Genomic DNA, 17,384 nt, shown 5'->3' on the forward strand with positions numbered 1-17,384 from the left:
CGTACAGGAAGTCTCCATCAGAGGAGGTATGGGATTAACTGATGCATTAGCTGTGATTGCTTTAATGTTATAAATGATACTTCATGGGTTTGATGAATAGTTACATTTGGTTTACCTGTGGTTCTGCGTTTGAAAAGGTAATATAGCCAAAGCAATAAAATTGAGTAAGTAGAACGGTATAGGCTGCTATTACCTAAAAAAGAATAAATGAATTACACTGAAAGGCAGTATACATGCAATAACTGTCAGTCTGTTATCTATCAGCCCATTTTATTTCTATTAGGTGGTAGGAGAGAGTTCTATATTTTGTGTAATTATTGATGTAAAATGCAGATGAAAATGAATTGGCTTCTTCCCCCAGCTTTGTTTTCCTTTCTGTATAAGATCATACACAAGTCAAAGGGTCTGTTTTAGGAAATAAATACACGTTATTTTTTTCTCCAACCTCACCTGCCAGAAAAAAAAAAAAAAAGTTTACCTTCTGGCATGACAGATTGGTTAGAAGGTCACAGTAGATATTCCAGTAGAGCTAGGAATAATTCTTTGGCACAACGCTATATACATTTTAAATAATGCAACACAATATTTGAAAGTACTTGCCAAGAAAAAGCACTGGTTTTATATAAGCACTATTCAATTCCAGCCTGTAAAAGCCTAGCAGACATGGACTTATGCAGGTCACACAATCAGCTGACTGATAACCAGTCTGACTGTGACACCACTTACGTATCTGGAAAGCAAAGGGATGTTTTATAGTCCCATTTTGTCTGGGAGGGAAAAGACAAGTTCTAGTAATAATAATAAAAAAACAAACCACAAAAAAGCATAGGGAAACATGAGGATGAGTGGAGATGGGGAGTGGCTTTTGTATAGGGGAAACTGAAGTGGCCTGGACTTTTCTTCTGCCTGCAAGGGCAAAGGGAGAAGAACGACTGAAACCCGTGAAATCACGTCATAAAAAAGTGTATTTAAAATGACTGTCCACCGTTTCTCAGAATACATGAATGGAAGACCACCCAGTAAGAATATCAAGTATACGGCTAATGTGGTGAAGCTGAAGTACTTTTACAGAAAACGTATAATTAATCTTGGAACTCTATGGCTCAAGCTGTTGTTGAAACCAAAAGACAAAACAGAATAAAATAGATGTTAAGAGAAATTCATAGAAGATTTATAAATAGATGTTAAATGCGATGGTCTGTAGGCAGTCCCCACGCTGGAAACTCCATGCTGCTAATTGCTGGAAACACAGACTGCTGGGAGAAGAATTATTTTATATTTTTGCTATTTCTTATACTGTTTTCCAAGCATCTGCACCATATTACTGCCTTTGATTCAATCAAATATGTCCACTCTATGTGCCCTTTACCATCATACACCAGGTATTAGGGAATTCTTTTCTGAAGAAGGGGATTTTTTGACATAGTTACCAGCATGTGGCCCACCCACGGTTAAGTAGTAAAACAGATGCTTTTGTGCAAACACCACACTGTTACACCAGCCATACATTTAAAGTTTGTGTATCTACCCTTGTATTCATTCTTGTACCTCTGTACCTATGTACTGCATTCTTCCACTGTCAGGAATGCACTATTCTAAAAAGGACATTAATACTATGTAACACCATGTGAGTGTGGAGAAAGAAGTCTTTCCTCTGCCTTATGTATCACCTGGCCACAGTAAGTTAAAGGATAAAAAATCAGAAAATAATACCAGACAAACTAGATCGGTTACTGCAGAACCACAGATGTGACCAAAGCAGAGTTGCTTAATATACCCCACTTGTACTGAAATCATCTGGAACTGTGAATGATTTAACACTGGGACATAGACAATGCCAAAGACAGAAGTTTTGGTACACACAGAAGAAACTGTCGCTATCTCTTCACCGTAAAGGGTGGTCAAGCATTGGAAGAGGCTGCCCAGGGAGGTGGTGGAATCATCACCATCCCTGGAGGTACTTAGAAGACACGTAGATGCGGTGCTTAGGGACATGGTTTAGTGGTGGGCTTGGCAGTGCTGGGTCAACAGTTGGGTTTGATGATCTAGAAGGTCTCTTCAAACCTAAATGATTCTATTGCAGAGGAATCCACTTCCAAATGACTAGGGAAAAATGAAGTATAAAATCTTTTGGATACAAAAACGTATCTTTTATACAATAGGTTAAAGATCTGTGCGGCTGCACTGTCAGGAGCTTCTTGAAAGTAAGTATACTAGTAACATTTGGAGGTTTGTTATTTTAATGAATAAAGATAGCAGTTGTCTATTATATGAACTAAAAGGAAAATCAGATTGAGAAGTGAATGTTTCTGCTCTATGACAGTGCATGGTTACTAGTCAGGTGGTGAAAAAAGTCCTTCCAGGAGACAAAAACTGCTCCGGAGTATTTTTACGCAGTTCTTTCAAACAGGTGCCATTGCCCAGAATCTAACACAGCATTAGGACTGAACAAATAATGCAGCCACTGAATTTTTCTGTTTCTTTTGCATTTATTACTTTTGAGGGAGAGGATTGTTTTAAAAGTGCCAAACTCTGTGGATTGTTATTTTCTTCTACACAATAGCTGATATTTTCCTACTTGGAGCAAACATCTTCCTGTTAGTATTAAAAATTAACGGAGAAAGAATACTTTGCACTTACACAGGCAACATCCATTTCTGCATCTTAACATACTTTACAGGAAGCAATTAGTGCTTACAACTCCAGCGCGAGGTTAGAGATAAGAAAGCTGCAATGCAGAGAAATTGACTTGCTCACCCTCAGAGAAGCACGGAACTGGATTTCCAGTCTTGCGCTCTATCACTATACTGAGTTCTCTGCTTTGCTTCTTATGAGCCTACCTTAGGAATCATTAAAAACTTTACAGGCTATGTATCATATACACTGACCAGCCTTTGTACCCCAAAGAGAGCTCAAAAAATTCCGAGCAAGCTTTCGGTATGGTTTGAGGAGAGAAACAGAGGCCGTTTGTTTATTTAACAAATAAACATTCATTTATTTAGATGTTATTTTAGAACATACTGAAAAATGCTTTCATTAATCACTTCCGTAAGGGGAAAAAGAAAAACAAAGTGCCGAGAGGTTCCTCATCCTTATATCAAAGCATCTAGTCTATGCAGTTAGCTCTCAGGGCCAAAAAAGACATTATTCAACTGACAATGCAATGTCGTAAGTCAGGACTTTCTCCACATTCCCTCGGCGCTGCCCAGGCTCGTCACAGGCTGGGAGGAGAGGGGACCGTGTCACAAAACAAAACGTCCCGGACTTTCTATCTGCTACCCACTGGGAAGAAAGTCAGCGTCCATGCCATCGTCACCTGGCTGCTCATGTAAACAGGACGGAGAGCTTTATCCTTTTGCTTTCCTTTTCTAATGCGTGTGATTTAGCTCCCGAAAGTAACAGAATGTCAGCCAGTGCTGAGGACGTGCTGCTGGTTCTGAGAGGGGCGGCAGGGCCGCTGGGGCCGGGGGTGACCCCAAACCCCCCAGCCCCGCCGGGTGCGAGGGCTCTGCCGGGCGGCGGCTGCTTCCCCGGGATTTTACCTGAGGAACGGTGAGATACGTCTGCTCCAGGGCACACGTCTCCACAGCGATTAACCGAGCTGTTTTTAAATGGAGAAATACAACGTTTCGATGCGTAGCGGTAACTGACAGGAGCTTCCCCTGAAGGGTCTGGCAGCCGGGGCTGGCACCAGGGGGGGAGCGCGGCCCGGCGCCCGGGCACGACGCGCGGTTCCCCGGGGGGCTGAGCGCGTTAACGTGCCGCTTCCACCAGCCCGGCCCGGGTGAGGGCCGAGGGCTCTGCCCGGCAGCGCGGCCCGCCAGGGGCTCCCGGGGCACGGCCGGCTATCGCCCCCCGCCCCGCCCGCTCCGCGCCACTTCAGCGGAGGGACCGCGCTCGTGTCCCCCGCCGTTCCGCCGCGCTCCACCATCCGCTCCTAGCAGGTCCCCCAAATGCACAAGCTACCGGGGGACGCTGCGGGCCTCCGCGGGAGGACGGCCGGGCTGAGGCCGGCTCCCTCCACCGCCCCCGCCCCCTCAGCGGCGGCCTGCACCGGGGGCCCGGCCGCGGGTCCGAGCGCCGCACGCTGACCCAGCGCGCCCGGGGTGAGGGGGGCCGCCGGCCACCCACCGCCCGCAGGCTCCCAGCCGCACACAGCGCTGTCCCGGGGCGGTCGCACACCGACCGCCTCCCGGCGGGGACCTCGGCGGCACCGCCCGCTCCCCTCAGCACCTCCCGGGCCGCCCCCCGCCAGGCGAGCAGCCCGCCCCCGCACCTGCCCGCCCCGCCCCCCGGCCGGGCAGGCTCCGCGCCCCGCTGCGGGGGCACCCACCTCGCCGCGTCCCCGCTCCGCCGGGCCGAGCCCCAAGTATCGCGGGAGCCGGGCGCCGCCGCTGCAGCCATTGGGCGGCGCGCCGGAGGAGAGGCGGCGGCGGCGGCGGCGGCAGCTGACGCGCGGCTCCCGACCCGGCGAGGCAGCGGTGCGGAGCCGAGCCTGGCGCAGCCTCGGCCGCGCCTCGGGGCCGCTGTCCCGCCTCGGCGGCCATGAGGAGGAGGAGGGCGGCGGCGCCGCGCTTGGCCCCGGGCGGGCGGCGGCGCTGCTGAGCGCGGGGGGCGCGGCTGTGGGGCTCGGCGTCCCGCCTCAGGTAAGCGGCGAGCGGCGGCGGGGGCACCGGGCGGGGCGGGATGGGTCCTGGCCGCACCGAGTGCCAGCAGCGGGGGTCGCCACCCCCGCCTCAGCCCCGGTGCCTTTGTCAACTTTGCGCGGCGCTGGCGGCGGGCGAGCCGCCCGCGGCGGGCCGGGGGCTGCCGGCGGGGCCGGGCTGCGGGCGAGGCGAGCGGGCTGCCCTTACCCCGTTTCCGCCGCCTCTCCTGGCGCTCCCGCGTGCGGCTTGGGGCGGGGAGAGCGCTTTAAGCAGCGGTAAGCCCGACCTGAAGCGCCGGCTCTAGTCGGCGATGGCAAACTGTGCTTAAACCCGCGTCCTGGCGTGCAGCTCTCTCCCTGACGAACTGGTGCCGGCGCTGGGGGGAAGGTCGGAATACCGCTGGAGAGCCCGAGGTAGGCTGTGCTGGTGGCAGAGGGGGAACAGGGGTTTGCGCTGTAGATCCGAGCGGCGGGTTCCCGAGCTGCCCGGCAGCCCCTCGGCGCCCTCAGCCCGGGCTGTGCCGGCGGGGCTGGCTGGCTGCCGGCGGCCCTTTCGCCGGGGTGTAAATGGGCCAGCCCGGGTGTAATTGAGGTTTTGGCACAGCTCTTTGGTAGCTAAGGTTTTTCCTCCGAACGTCATAAAGTTAGGATGCCGAGTGTTTTCCCGAGAATTGGGTAAAAACTTCTTCCGAGCTGAGAGAAAATAAAGTTTATTTTACAGTTCTGCTAAGGTATTTTATCAGTCTGGAATAGTAAAGAAAAACCCAGAGCTGCTAGAGATGCCACTATTTCCTCTTCGTTGCAGAATGAAAATGGGCTGAGTATTTGGGTGCTCCTGGCTGACTGGAAATAGTTAAGAGGAAAGATTAATGAGAGATTAAGCCGTGCTCAGAATTACCCGAGGAAAGCGAGGGGCAAAGATTATTTTAACTGGCTGATGGCTGGACTTGGAGGAAAGAGATGAGGCCTGAGAGATTTTATCGTTTTTCAAGTAGTCTCTCTAAATTTTCCTCCGTAGTGCCCTGGGTTGATAGCAGATCTGATTACCAGTGATCTTGATGGTCTGCGTCCATCGCCATCGGTAAAGCCGTGCAAAAGTGCTGAGTCTGCAGACAGTTAAAAAACCTGGTGTAACTTGAAAAGTAGTACTTTATCTTTTGATAATCTTTTAGCTGGGCCCGTTACTATTAAGTGCATTAGGTTTGGGTTTTTTTAATATATATAGAGTGGTTATTGGTGGCATTAAACTAAGAGTGTAATATGGCATATTACATACGGGGTTTGGTTTTGGGGTTTAGAAGTGGTTTCTTTGCTGAAGCAGTATTCTAAGAAACAAAGCATGTGCGGTATCTTCCAATTTTTGTGCTCATACATGAGTGTTTAGTGTTTGCAAGTTCCCGAAGATGAGTGTGCACTATCAGGAGATGCTGATGCTGGTAGAACAGGGTGGGAAGCCAGACTCAGAGTCTTCTGTTTGTCTGCGGATGAGCTTTAAGAAAATACAAGTCTAAGTAACTGTGCCTTTCAGGCACAAATGAAGACTGAAGGGGAGGATGCAAGCCTACATGGTTCTAGGATTTATGACTGTTAACACCTGCCTCCCACCTTCCCCGGGAAAAGCTACGATTCCTCCTGAACTTTCATGAAGAAGAGAATCTGTTCCCATCACTCGTACCCCCAGGAACCTAGGTGAGAATAAGTTGTAAAAACGTTCCTTACCAGCCATAGCAAAAGCTTATGACCAGTTTATATTTGGGAATGTGGAGAATCACGTTGAGTTACTTTCCTTCTAATGTTAAGTGCAGTTGTTTTGGTTTGAGGCAAAATACAGTAGAGTACTACCTAACCCCACTGTCAGATGACAAGAAAATTAAGGCTGAAGAAGAAGAGCAGAATCACTTGGAAATAAGAAACTAGGAAACCTTGTAATATTTTTCTACATGAGACACAATTCTAGTGGGTTTTATGCATTAGCAGGTGAATTCAGGAGAATAATTTTCTTGAAAACATGGGAGAATTGACTTCCATTTAACTGTATATAATTTCTATGAACATAGGAAAATATGGTTTTTTTTAAAGATGCAACATAGTGAGAGCTGTGCGCTTCTAAGAAAGCTGCTTTCTTCAAAGACTTTGAGGTGAGGGGGGGGAAGAGGATTGGACAGTGCATATTCTACTTTAGTGATGATCAGTTTTGAGTTAAGTAGGTATGATGTGACAGCTTATTGATTGTCAGAAATGGCCCTTTTTGATATTCACAAACTTTGCTTTTTTCAATACTGTTGTTCTGTTGGATTGGAAGAAGTGAGCAAGTTCTGATTTCCCGGTGTTATAAATGAGTTCTTTTGGCCTTAGTATTTAGAAAAAAGAATCAACAGGTCCTTCTCTTCACAAAGTAAGTGAAATACATGTTTTTGTATTGATTAGTGTTCCTTGGTGGGTATGCCCTGCCAGCTGATGTGTGCAGGAACGCCTCACAGTCGTTATTTGCTTGACTGATCTTCAGGTTTGTGTTGGCAGCTCCTGATGAGCGCTGTGCTTGACCTTTCTGCACTAGGACAGCAGGGTGCTGAGGGTGGGCTTATGCCATGGCCTTGACCTGCATGCCAACAGGCATAATGCACCCAGAAGGTCACTGCCATTTTGGCAATGCGGAGTGGTAAGGAGTCACTCCTAAAACAGGACTTAGGTAGGAGGCTGTTACAGAAGGCAGTGGTTGTTTCTTTGGCGATGCTCTGGTTCCAGCTGTTTGAAGTTTTGGGTTTGTAGTATTACCTTCATGTGCAAATATCAAAAAATCCATTTGATCAGCAGGACTGGTGCAGTGTGAATGTTCAGTTATTTTTCGGTGTTAGCGTAGATGAGTGTGTTGGCATGGCTGGGGTGGTTGGGCAGAGTCCTGTGTCTCCGTAGCGTGTGTTGTCTGTGCTGGTGAGGGCTGGCCAGCCATGCAGTTGTCGAAAGGTTTGTGGGGCAGTCCTCTGGTAAGTGGCTATAGCTGCTCGGGCTATGTTCTTCCATGGATACTTGCCCTGTAGCTTTTCTCCTGGTTGTCGTGTCACTGCCTGGCTTGCTCCAGCATTTTCTTTTTGTTTGAAGACTAGAAAACTGGTCCTGGGTGGTATCTGTCAAGTCGTCAATACCACTCAAGTACTTGTTACTTTTTAATTTCACTGGTATGTGGGAGAGCACCCACCATCTGAAAACAGAATAAATATAGTCAGCTTAGTCTGCTAATTAGCTTTGACAAGGTTGTACAGCAGCTTGCAAGGGGGATACCTGCCTATCACCTGGTTGGGTGGTTGGTGTAGGTTAGAGAGATGCCTGCTCTGACAGTCAAGACGAGAAGAAACCTGTGAGGTTGGTGAGCAAAGTACCCTGGTGTGTTTATGTCTGTTACTAGATGGGCTGCACTTTGGGAGAAGAATGTGGCTGTATTCTTTTAGTTGATTTTTTTTTTTCAGTTGGCTTTATGTTTTTGGTGCTTTGTGCCAACACACCAGTAGAAACAGCCTGGTTTTTAGTACAAAGTTAGTATCTGAAGGCATGGACTTTAAAGGAGGGAGTAAACCCAGATTAATTCTTCACAAATTTGCCATCATTTGCAAGTGGGTGGCTTACAGTGAGGTGGCTTTGAACAGAAAAAGCTTTTCTTGTCTGGATATCGGGGATATGCTGCTTTGAGGTATGAATTCTGGGAGAAACTGGTGCTAGTCATTGCCCGACTCTAGTCTGAACAAAGCCACGCAAAATAAAGGGTAGGCTTTTATTACAAAGAAGTTTGGTTAGATGAATTAATAAGTCTTTTCCACTTTAATTTCTGAGTCACGGAAATGCATTTTAAAATGAAGAATAGGTCTATTATTAAATGTCAAGCAGCCTATTTCAGGAAAGGAGAGAGGGGGAGAAACTAATTCTTAAAACAGAGAACACTGGATAGCTCTAACTAGAGATACCTGATTTCCACACATCCCCCCGCCTTCCCTTGTCTTACTAAATGTGGAAGAGCTTCCTGTATTGATCTTGGAGATGGGCAGTTTCAGCATTTTAAGTTCTTCAGATAGCTGTAGGTGAATTGATAAACTGCTTATGGTATTAAATGATGATTCATGTCTTTTTGAGAGTATAGTATATATTAAGGTTTGGTTAGATAAATCTAGCCATAAGGTTTTTTTAGGCAAAATATATTTTAAATAATTTTATTTTAAAATTAAGTTATGCCTCAGAAAGATAGGGTTGCAAACCTTAATAGTTCTTAAAGCAAGCTTGCCTCTTCAGTTTTTTAATGATGATTACTCTTGTAGCAACTCTGATAAATTTAATTTATAATGCAGTGTGGCATGTTTTGCCCAAAGCTTAAGCAGTGGACTTTAGCTTGTTAGATCATATCTCATGATATCATGGTGCTAGTGTGCATGGATGCAGTTCTGCTTTAGTAGAGTTTTGTCAGTTCACGCTGGCTAATTGCCATTCGGTGCAGTACTGCCTGCGTTGGACCCTGATTCTGCAGCAGAGATTGACAAAAATAATAATGCCAAATCTTTCTGTGACTGACACTTAAATATTGTTGTTGTCTGTTTTTACTCTGGCAGCTGCAGTGAATCAGAGGAAAGCTACGAGAAACAGCCGCATTCATCCTTTGATTTATTAGAGGTGAAGGCTGGAAATCTCAGATTTCAGTTGAGCTGAACTCTGGTCTGCCTTCCTTAGGTGTGAAAAAGACATATGTGATTGCTCTTATTTCTGCTCGGGAATTTCTTCCAGCAAACTTCTTTCTGATTACTGTTCAGCTGACCTACCCATCTTTTGCAGAAGTCTGATCCGAATGGCTCTGACAGAGCAGATGTGTACTATAGATTAGTTCTGAAGGGTTGAAACACTACTTTACTGGAGGGCTTTGTGGATGCTTTTACTACTGACTTGCATTCATTTTTTAAAAATTAAGTATTCTGCTGCTATCACGAGCTCAGTGTTCATTAATATGTACATCACTTGAGTGTCAAATGTTGCATTATAACAAGGATTTGTCAACAGCAGTAATTTAATGTCTGAATTAACTGCTTCATAAAATGATCTGGTATTCTCATATATAGTACTGTTGTGGTCAATACCGTAACAGTAGCCGTGGCCATCCTAAGGTTTCTGTTTCTTTGCCTTTAGCCTAAATTCTTTTAAGTATGTGTGAGAGGAACACTTGAAAGGCTGTGAATTGAGATGCTTGCTAACATACAGAGATGTCAAACAGGATAGATTTCAGTGCTGACTGAGGTGTTAAGTTGCATACATTAAAAGGATGGTCTACATGACAAATAACAGATTCGCTAGAAAATGCAGCATGCCTCAGTTAAATAATGAAAAGTCAGGAAATTACCACTGGAGTCGTAACAGTAATGTAACTCCATCCACTTACTCATCTTTCTAATGCGCTTGCCATCTGAAGGCTGTGTACAGTAATGGATATGTACCCCAAAAGGTCAACCAAGGCAGTTTTCTGTGTGTCCCCCTGCCAATAGCGTATTTTTTTTTCTCCTCGGTACTCTTAGTTTAGAGGGGTATAAAGGAAGAGAGGAGAAGGAGGGGTTCTGTTTGCTATGCAGAGGTATTGGGCAAAGTCTCAGTGGAAGCGTGTAGCTGTGTACGGCGATATTTAATCAAACCTATACTATGAAACACTAACACAAATAACAGATTATCAGGAATAGGCGTTTTTGATCCCGCTTTTCATCTGTGAAGTGTTGCACCCATGACATGTGCTACTTAACTGCAGTAAGAACCGTGATGTTGTCTGGAAATGCAGCTCAATTCCTTGTCCTCTGAGAAATCAAGCTGCTGTAGTGGCAGTGCAGGTATCTCTGGGGTGTATTTTGCTGTTCCTTTACTGCTGTTGTCATCCTCTTGGTTATCTTACAGCATACAGCAAAACTTGTGTAAGTGTGTACTGAGCAGGAGGCAGGAGCAGGCCTCCTTTTCCTTCTCCTGCGAGTCAGGCTTCAGGGTGCTAGTGGGATCCCCGGGTGTTTTGTTACCCTCCGAGGTACTGCCCAGTACGTCCCCTCTGCTGCCAGCCTGTCCCACCTAGCCGCTGGTCCCTGTGGGCTCTGCTCTGGGGAGGCTGAAGGACCTGGGAATCACTTGGCAGCAGAAAAAACCCAAATCCCTTCCCCTCCCTGAAAGCAGACCCAAAACCTCCTGGCAGTCTGGAAAGCCAGGCTGGTGCTGTGAGTTACATGTGCTGCATCTGGTGACTGGTGGGGAACCAGGGAGCAGCTGGGCAGCTCTTGGGGGGGGCTTTTGGCAGAGCCTGGTACCCGGGGGAGCAGCCCCCCCAGTTGCTAGGCAACTGCTGCCTGATGCTGTGCTGCAGCAGGCTGTAGATGCATGCAGATGTGGCCACATCTGGCAAAGGAAGGAGGTGTAGTGTTCATCCTCACCTCCTGTGCATGTTCCTATAATACATGGTAGATTAAGCTCCGTTTTATCAGGACCTAGCTCCTGTGGGTACTTCGTGAAGCCTTTATGGCTAACATTGAGATCAATATTGACTTGAGAAGTGATGCTCAGCTCTATTTCAGATTTCATTCCATAAGAAACTGTTCTGTTTTGAAACAGTCCTTTCATACAAATAATTTGCAGTTTGTATCCTTTCTTATCCAAGCCTCTAGTTGTCATTGAGTCAGTTATGGTGTTACCAGGAGTATAGATGGCTAACTCAAGTTGCTTTGCACAGGTTAAAGTCTCACAGGTTTGGGAGATCAGGTTGAAGTCAGGGTGGTTTTGATATTAATTTGGAAGATGTAATCACAGTTTTAGGACATAGGTGGACTCTGGGACTCTATGCTTCCGTATTAAATCAGTAAAAGTGCTGAGTGATAAATCAGGCGATTCTGATTTTCTTCAGAGAACTTTTGTAAACGGTTTATTTCTGTCTTGGTCAAGAATTAGGACACTTAATTCGTGTTGAGTCTTAAGAGTGGGAACAGATTAAGGGGCCATTCAAGGATGTGCTCATACTGATTTATGAAAATGGGCCATTTGAAAATGCATGGAGATAAAATTCTATTACGTTTCTTCTGGATACAGGTTTTGCATGTGGTGCTTGAAGCACTGCTGTGTTGGACTTCCTCTTACCCCCATCCCTATGTTGCTGCTATTTACATCGCGAGTCCACAACAGAGCCTCAAATTGCCACAGGTTTCACTAATGAAGTGTGAAGACAAAAAGCAGTTGGAGGAAACCTTTGGTCTGTGAAACAGGTGGATGGTCCTTAAAGGAGCTTAGATCAAGATGATCAACAGGCATGTTGATACAAAAAGCCATGTTCAGTGCTTCAAAAAGGTGTTATTCTGGCTAGAAGCTTTCAGTTAACACCTTAGATGAAATTTTTATGTGCAGCATATTTGCAGTTTTAATACTTCTAGTCCATTAATTCACAAGACATGAAGATTATGCTCATCACTTAACAGACTGCTCTCTCCCTTAGGCAGCTTTCATCTTTCTTTTTCTGTAGTGGAAGTGTTGATGAGCATGCCCAGGGACAGGCTGGAGCTGCCTCTTGTGGGGTGGATGCTGATCCTGGGGTTGGAAGGGAGGGATGGCTTTGAGGGGTGTGGATCCAGGCAAGTGAGGCCTAGGGGCTGATCCCTTTTCAGCGCTGGTACAAAAATACTGGCTCAAGAATTGGGGCTTTTGTTGAATCAGTGCACTAACGTGGGCTACATGTCAAACTTTGAAGAGTGTGACTCCAGGAGCATCACCAGGGGAGTAGAAGTGGTAAATGATTTTCAGAAGTCTTGGCCTCAGTCTGTGCTCCCATTGTTCCTACAGAGGAATAATATTTTTTTTTTTAATCTCACAGAGATATTGTGAAAGTGAATTAAATCTTTTGAGGCAACTGGATAGAGTAGTGATGAATGCCATGGCTTTGAGCCCCTGAGAAAATTAAACATTGTTCATTCTGTGCATGGCTTGGCTGGTATGAAATAAATAGGGCACGGGGCTGTGTGGTGAGTTAGAAGAAGAAATATGGAACAATGGCTTTGTTTTACCAAATCTGATCGGCTGTGTGCAGTCAGTGAAAGTGGGCTCTGCAGGGAGATGGTTTTTTTTTTTAGTACATGAGAAAGGCAAGTCAAGGTTTTTGCAGCTATCTTTAATTCTGCCAGTTTTTCAGAGCTTGGATTTGCAACCTCCATAACATTCTCATACCACAGCATTTTATTGTGGCGGTTTCAGGAAAGGCTGGCAGTGCAGATGATTTCTAAATTTGTATTCTGTTTTCCATTGTAAACCTCTGTTTTTATTGCTTATAACACTGACAAACTGCAGGTTTTGGGGGCAGGAACTTCCCTGGCTTTGTTGCTGCTAGATCCTTGTTTTAAATTAACTTTGTTCTTAGGAGTGGGTAGCTCAAAACCCCAGCATCTTTACCTTCCTCCTCTTCCTGCAAACCTTTTACTCTATATTTTAGAAAAAAACCAACAAACCTCTTCACCTCTTGTGAGGTCTGGAGGAGGGACTTTGGGTTATAAGAGTAGCTGACGTAGCCAGCATTGAGAGGTTCCTTCTGCATGTGGTTGTTGGTGACCAAAGTACCTTGGCTGCTGGCACCCAGTGTGGCTGCGGTGCTGGCTGGCTGTCCTTCACAGGTACCGCTCTGGGCTGCTGTGAGCTGGGAGAGAGCCGAGCCCCTTCAGCTGAGCGTGGGCAAGAGGAGAGCCAGGCTAGGAGGGGAAAGGCTGAGCTGAGCAGAAGAGCTTGGCCTTTGGAGAGAAACAGGTATTTGGAGGCAAAGAGAGAATCAACTTCTTGGAAAAGGAGACTGGGGGTAGGATTAAGAGGGGGAAAATGGGTGGGGAAGAGCGTAGAGGACCCTGACTGGGTGTTTGGCAATACCTGAATAAGGAAACATTAAAAACTAGTAATGGACCTTGGGAAGTGAGAGGAGAAGGAGATGCTCGACAAGAAAAGACCACCTCTCATTCCATTGCAGCAGTGGTGGGGTGGGAGAGCTGGGGACAGAGCAGGCTGGGAGGTGGACTGAAGGAAAGGTGGGAAAGAAGCAGCAGAGGGGCAGAGGAGCCCCCGCTGGGAAGCTGAGAGCAGGGGGCATGGGTGGCAAGGCTGGACGGGGAGCGTGGCCGAACGCTGAGCGCTTGGAGTGGGAAATGTGGGTGACGAGGTCATAATGCACATGTGCTTCAGGGATTGCCTTATGCTGGCCAATTCTGTCTCTTTGTGAGTTGTGGGGGTTTTTGTTTGTTTATTTTGCTTTGTTTTGAGTGCTTGAACTTTTTCAGTGGTCCTCTTACATAGTGCTGGTGTTTTCCTTGTGTGATAGAAATTGAGTAGTACATGTTCAAACCATGCTTTCGTATGCTTGCGCTCCAGGTACAGAGTAAGCAGGTCAGTGGTTCCTGTGTTTGGGAGGAAGATGGAGAAACTGTTTAGTGTGGTTCTTACCATAGCCACAACTCTTTGCTTAAGTTTCTTATTTACTGCTGTGAAATCCTGAAAAGGCGGCCAAAAGCATGCTGCTGTTTTAATTTTGATTGGGTTTTGGGTTAGTGGCAGTTGTATCTAGTTCTTGGTTTAAACCTTTGCATTTGAAATTTTTTTAAGACATATTATTTACATCATCTCCTAAGGAGTTGTAATATAAAGCATTTATGGGAACAGAAGAGTATTCAAAGTCCACAAACGTATTGGCAGAAACATAGAGATTTTGGCACAAGTGTCCCAAGGTTGGTGTGAGGTTGTCCAGACCATGAGTGAAATTTTTTGTTATCTATTTTTGTGTTATCTGAAATTGGAGAAGGAGAACTTTGCTCCTATTTGCCTAGCCCTAGCTTTTCAGGTATTTTTTTTTTTATTTCCAATATTTGCTGAAAAATGCAATGTTGGCTAGTCAAGATGAGCGTGATTTTTTTTTTTTTTTTTTTTGTGCAAATGTGAGGTTAAGGCAAGGGAAAGAAAGGGAGAGGGGAGATATGTCCATCTTGAAACAGAGCTAGGTTACAAAAAATATTCCAAATTATAAACTTTTATTAAAAAAAAAAATTTCATCTGAAATTATTTTTTCAAATTCAACTAAGGAATTTGATTGAATAAAAAAGATCAGTTAGCCCATCTTGGTGATTTATTTGATCTGTGGTGAATTATCCCATTTGGAATTCAATATGCATGGATTTTTTGCATATTTTATTTTTTCAAATGAACCTTAATTGAAATATAAGCTAATTTGAGGATTGTTTGTGGTGGAGTTGGGTGGTGGGAGGTGGAGTGTGGGAAGTCTGGAGCACATGTGGGAGCAGTTTAGAGTGAGCAGTGCCAGAATGGTCACAGATGGTGCCCAGTTCTGGTGTCCACCAGGCTTCATATGTGCCCAGAGAAAGGGCTGAGCTGCTCAGCCTGCCTGTGGCTGGGACAGGGAGGGTGGCTTTCACCAGGAGACCATGCAGACAACAAGTGGTCCCTCTTCAGCCATTTGATCTTTAATTCCTCATCCCACATGAACAAAGCATGGTGTTCCAGCAGGTACCTCTGAAGAGCGAGCCATCTTCTCAGTGGGGCACTGCTGGATTCAGCGGTGGGGCTGAGCCTCCACTGTATGCCTTTGAAAGCTCCTTCCCACCCCAAACAGAGCATGAGTTTTTGAAACTTGCATTCCAAGAAGAAAACCACTGAGTTCCTCCCCAGCTGCCTGGCACTTACCTGCTGGTCAGACCTCCTACAGGCATTGATGTGTAACTGTAGAGGCTGCTCAGTTACAGTGTCTGCTGGTGGTTTTTCTCTGGGTAATGAAATACTTTAATTTCTTCCTTAAAAAAAAGAAAAAAAGTGGTATTTGTAGGACAGGGAGAGTAGAAGGCTTGGTTCCTTGCTGCTAGTAATCCTCATTTTGTAACAAAGCAACCCAGACGAATGGTTAGAGCTTGAGGCCAAAGGCATCTTGCAGCAGGCTGCACTGCCTGTCCCTCACAGTGAGACACTGCATACACAGGAGCGCAAGTACCCTGATTTACCTGGACTTTAAAAGATTAAAGTGAGTGTTATTATTTTTTTAAGAAAGGAGGAGAATATTGAATCTAAATGTTAACTATTGTAAAATAAGAAGCTCACCGTCATTGCTGCTAACTTTGTAATAGCCTGTTGCACTGCCTTTGTTCAGACACCTGAAAGCTGTGCGGCTAGCTAACGCATCGTAGCAGACTGCAGTGGTTTCTGTGCAGACTATTTGTTTAAATACTGCACAGAATTGGGAATAGAAAATTCTTTTCCAATCGCCCATTGATGACTACTACACTTCTTGTTTTAATATAAGCGGGTAAACCTCGGAACTGATGAAGAAAAAAATTCTTCTGTATTATTAAGAGCTTGGGGAGGAAGTGCCTTTGTATCTCAGCTGGTGCTGAACAAATAACTATTCTACTCGACACTACAAAAGCCAATTACAGCCACCATGGTGACAGAGACTGCGTGGGGAGGGTTAACACTTCAGCTGTTTTCTCCTCTCTTTTTTTTCTAATGAAGATCTCTGTTAATTTGTTTTTTCTTTGTAATTTTCTTCGTATAATTAAGCTGTTCTTGTTGCCTGGCATGAAAATGAATTGTGCTAACCTGAAACACGTAGTCCTGAGCCTTGAAATTTTAAATCAACTGGCTGTAGATCACTTCAGCAAGAAAAAGAGCTATTGGTTGTGTTTGTATTTAAGACAGATGGAAAAGTGTATTAATGATTACATAGTAAAATAGCACTTCAAGAATAATTTGAAAAACTGTATATAAATAATTCAGTCTCTTCTATCTCATTGGTTCAAATGAGCTGTAATTAAAATGTAATGTAAGTTTCTTATATTTTGGAAATACTTAAAATGAAAGCAACCGGTTACGAAAGCTCCCTCAGCACTGTGTTCTACCTGGTATGCTGCTTAAACCAGAAGGTAAACTGGCCTAGCTGTCTGATTCTCTTCTCCCTGTGTGCTGTGGGAGTTGATGTGGCTGTGCTTCTTGGGGAGATCACTTTGGGAGGGACAGAAATTCGTTTGACTAGAAAGTAACGCAGCGGGATGAGGTAGTGTGGTGAGAGTGCGACCATGTGTAAAGAAAGCCAGGCCAGGAGTGAGTTAAACCAGGAAAGCTACCAGCTGTGATGTTGCTAGATAGAAAAGCTGAGGGGTTTTCGGAACTACGATAGAAAAGTGTTGTGTATGAAATCACATTTAATTAAGGTAGGTAGGTTAAAACGTGGACAAAATTTATGAGAGCTTTTTTTAATTATAAGAAACTTCTTTATGTCCTAGAAAAGACAGTCAAGTGATAAGGAATTTCTTCTCTTTTCTTTTATAGGCACTTGGACAGTTACCCAGCAGTTAGTGCTCCAATAGTACTTTGGGAGCATGGCCGCAGCAGAACTCCCAGTCCTGACGTTGAATGCAGCTTATAATGGTAACCGTAAGTCTTGAATATGGTCGTCTAACTTACAGCCCTGTGCTGGGCGTAGATACGGAGGCTGTCACACCTAGCTTTTGTTGACCAAACTTTCTGTTGCAGGCAAGAGCCTAAATAGGTTTGTGACTGACTGCAGCGTACTTTTGCAAAACATCTTTGGTGATAGTAAGGTGGTGTTCAAAATTTTTCTGCAAGATAAAAATTAATTGGCTTTTAGTGTTCAGAGGCCGTATCTAAAATAGCCTTTTAAAAACGTTATTTGAGGAAAATGAAAATTTCAGTTTTCTTCCTT

The 17,384-nt window shown here is 45.3% G+C and overlaps 1 protein-coding gene across 6 annotated transcripts in view; it reads left to right on the top strand.

Annotated features, from left to right (window-relative positions):
* The first annotated feature begins 4,344 nt into the window (after nt 1-4,344).
* Nucleotides 4,345-17,384, top strand: part of GALNT13 (polypeptide N-acetylgalactosaminyltransferase 13) — a 158,454-nt gene continuing 145,414 nt past the window's right edge. For 2 of the 6 annotated variants that reach the window (XR_008823688.1, XM_056350279.1), the window contains exons 1-2: nt 4,346-4,646; nt 16,991-17,089. The gene's annotated coding sequence lies outside the window, so the exon portion shown is untranslated. Of the gene's footprint in view, nt 4,647-4,667; nt 5,060-6,243; nt 6,335-16,990; nt 17,096-17,384 lie in introns of those variants that run through there. The other 4 variants (XR_008823691.1, XM_056350280.1, XR_008823689.1 and 1 more) reach the window with 4 other exon arrangements.

This window comes from Falco biarmicus, chromosome 8 (genome assembly GCF_023638135.1).
Source record: "Falco biarmicus isolate bFalBia1 chromosome 8, bFalBia1.pri, whole genome shotgun sequence".
Taxonomy (NCBI): domain Eukaryota; kingdom Metazoa; phylum Chordata; class Aves; order Falconiformes; family Falconidae; genus Falco; species Falco biarmicus.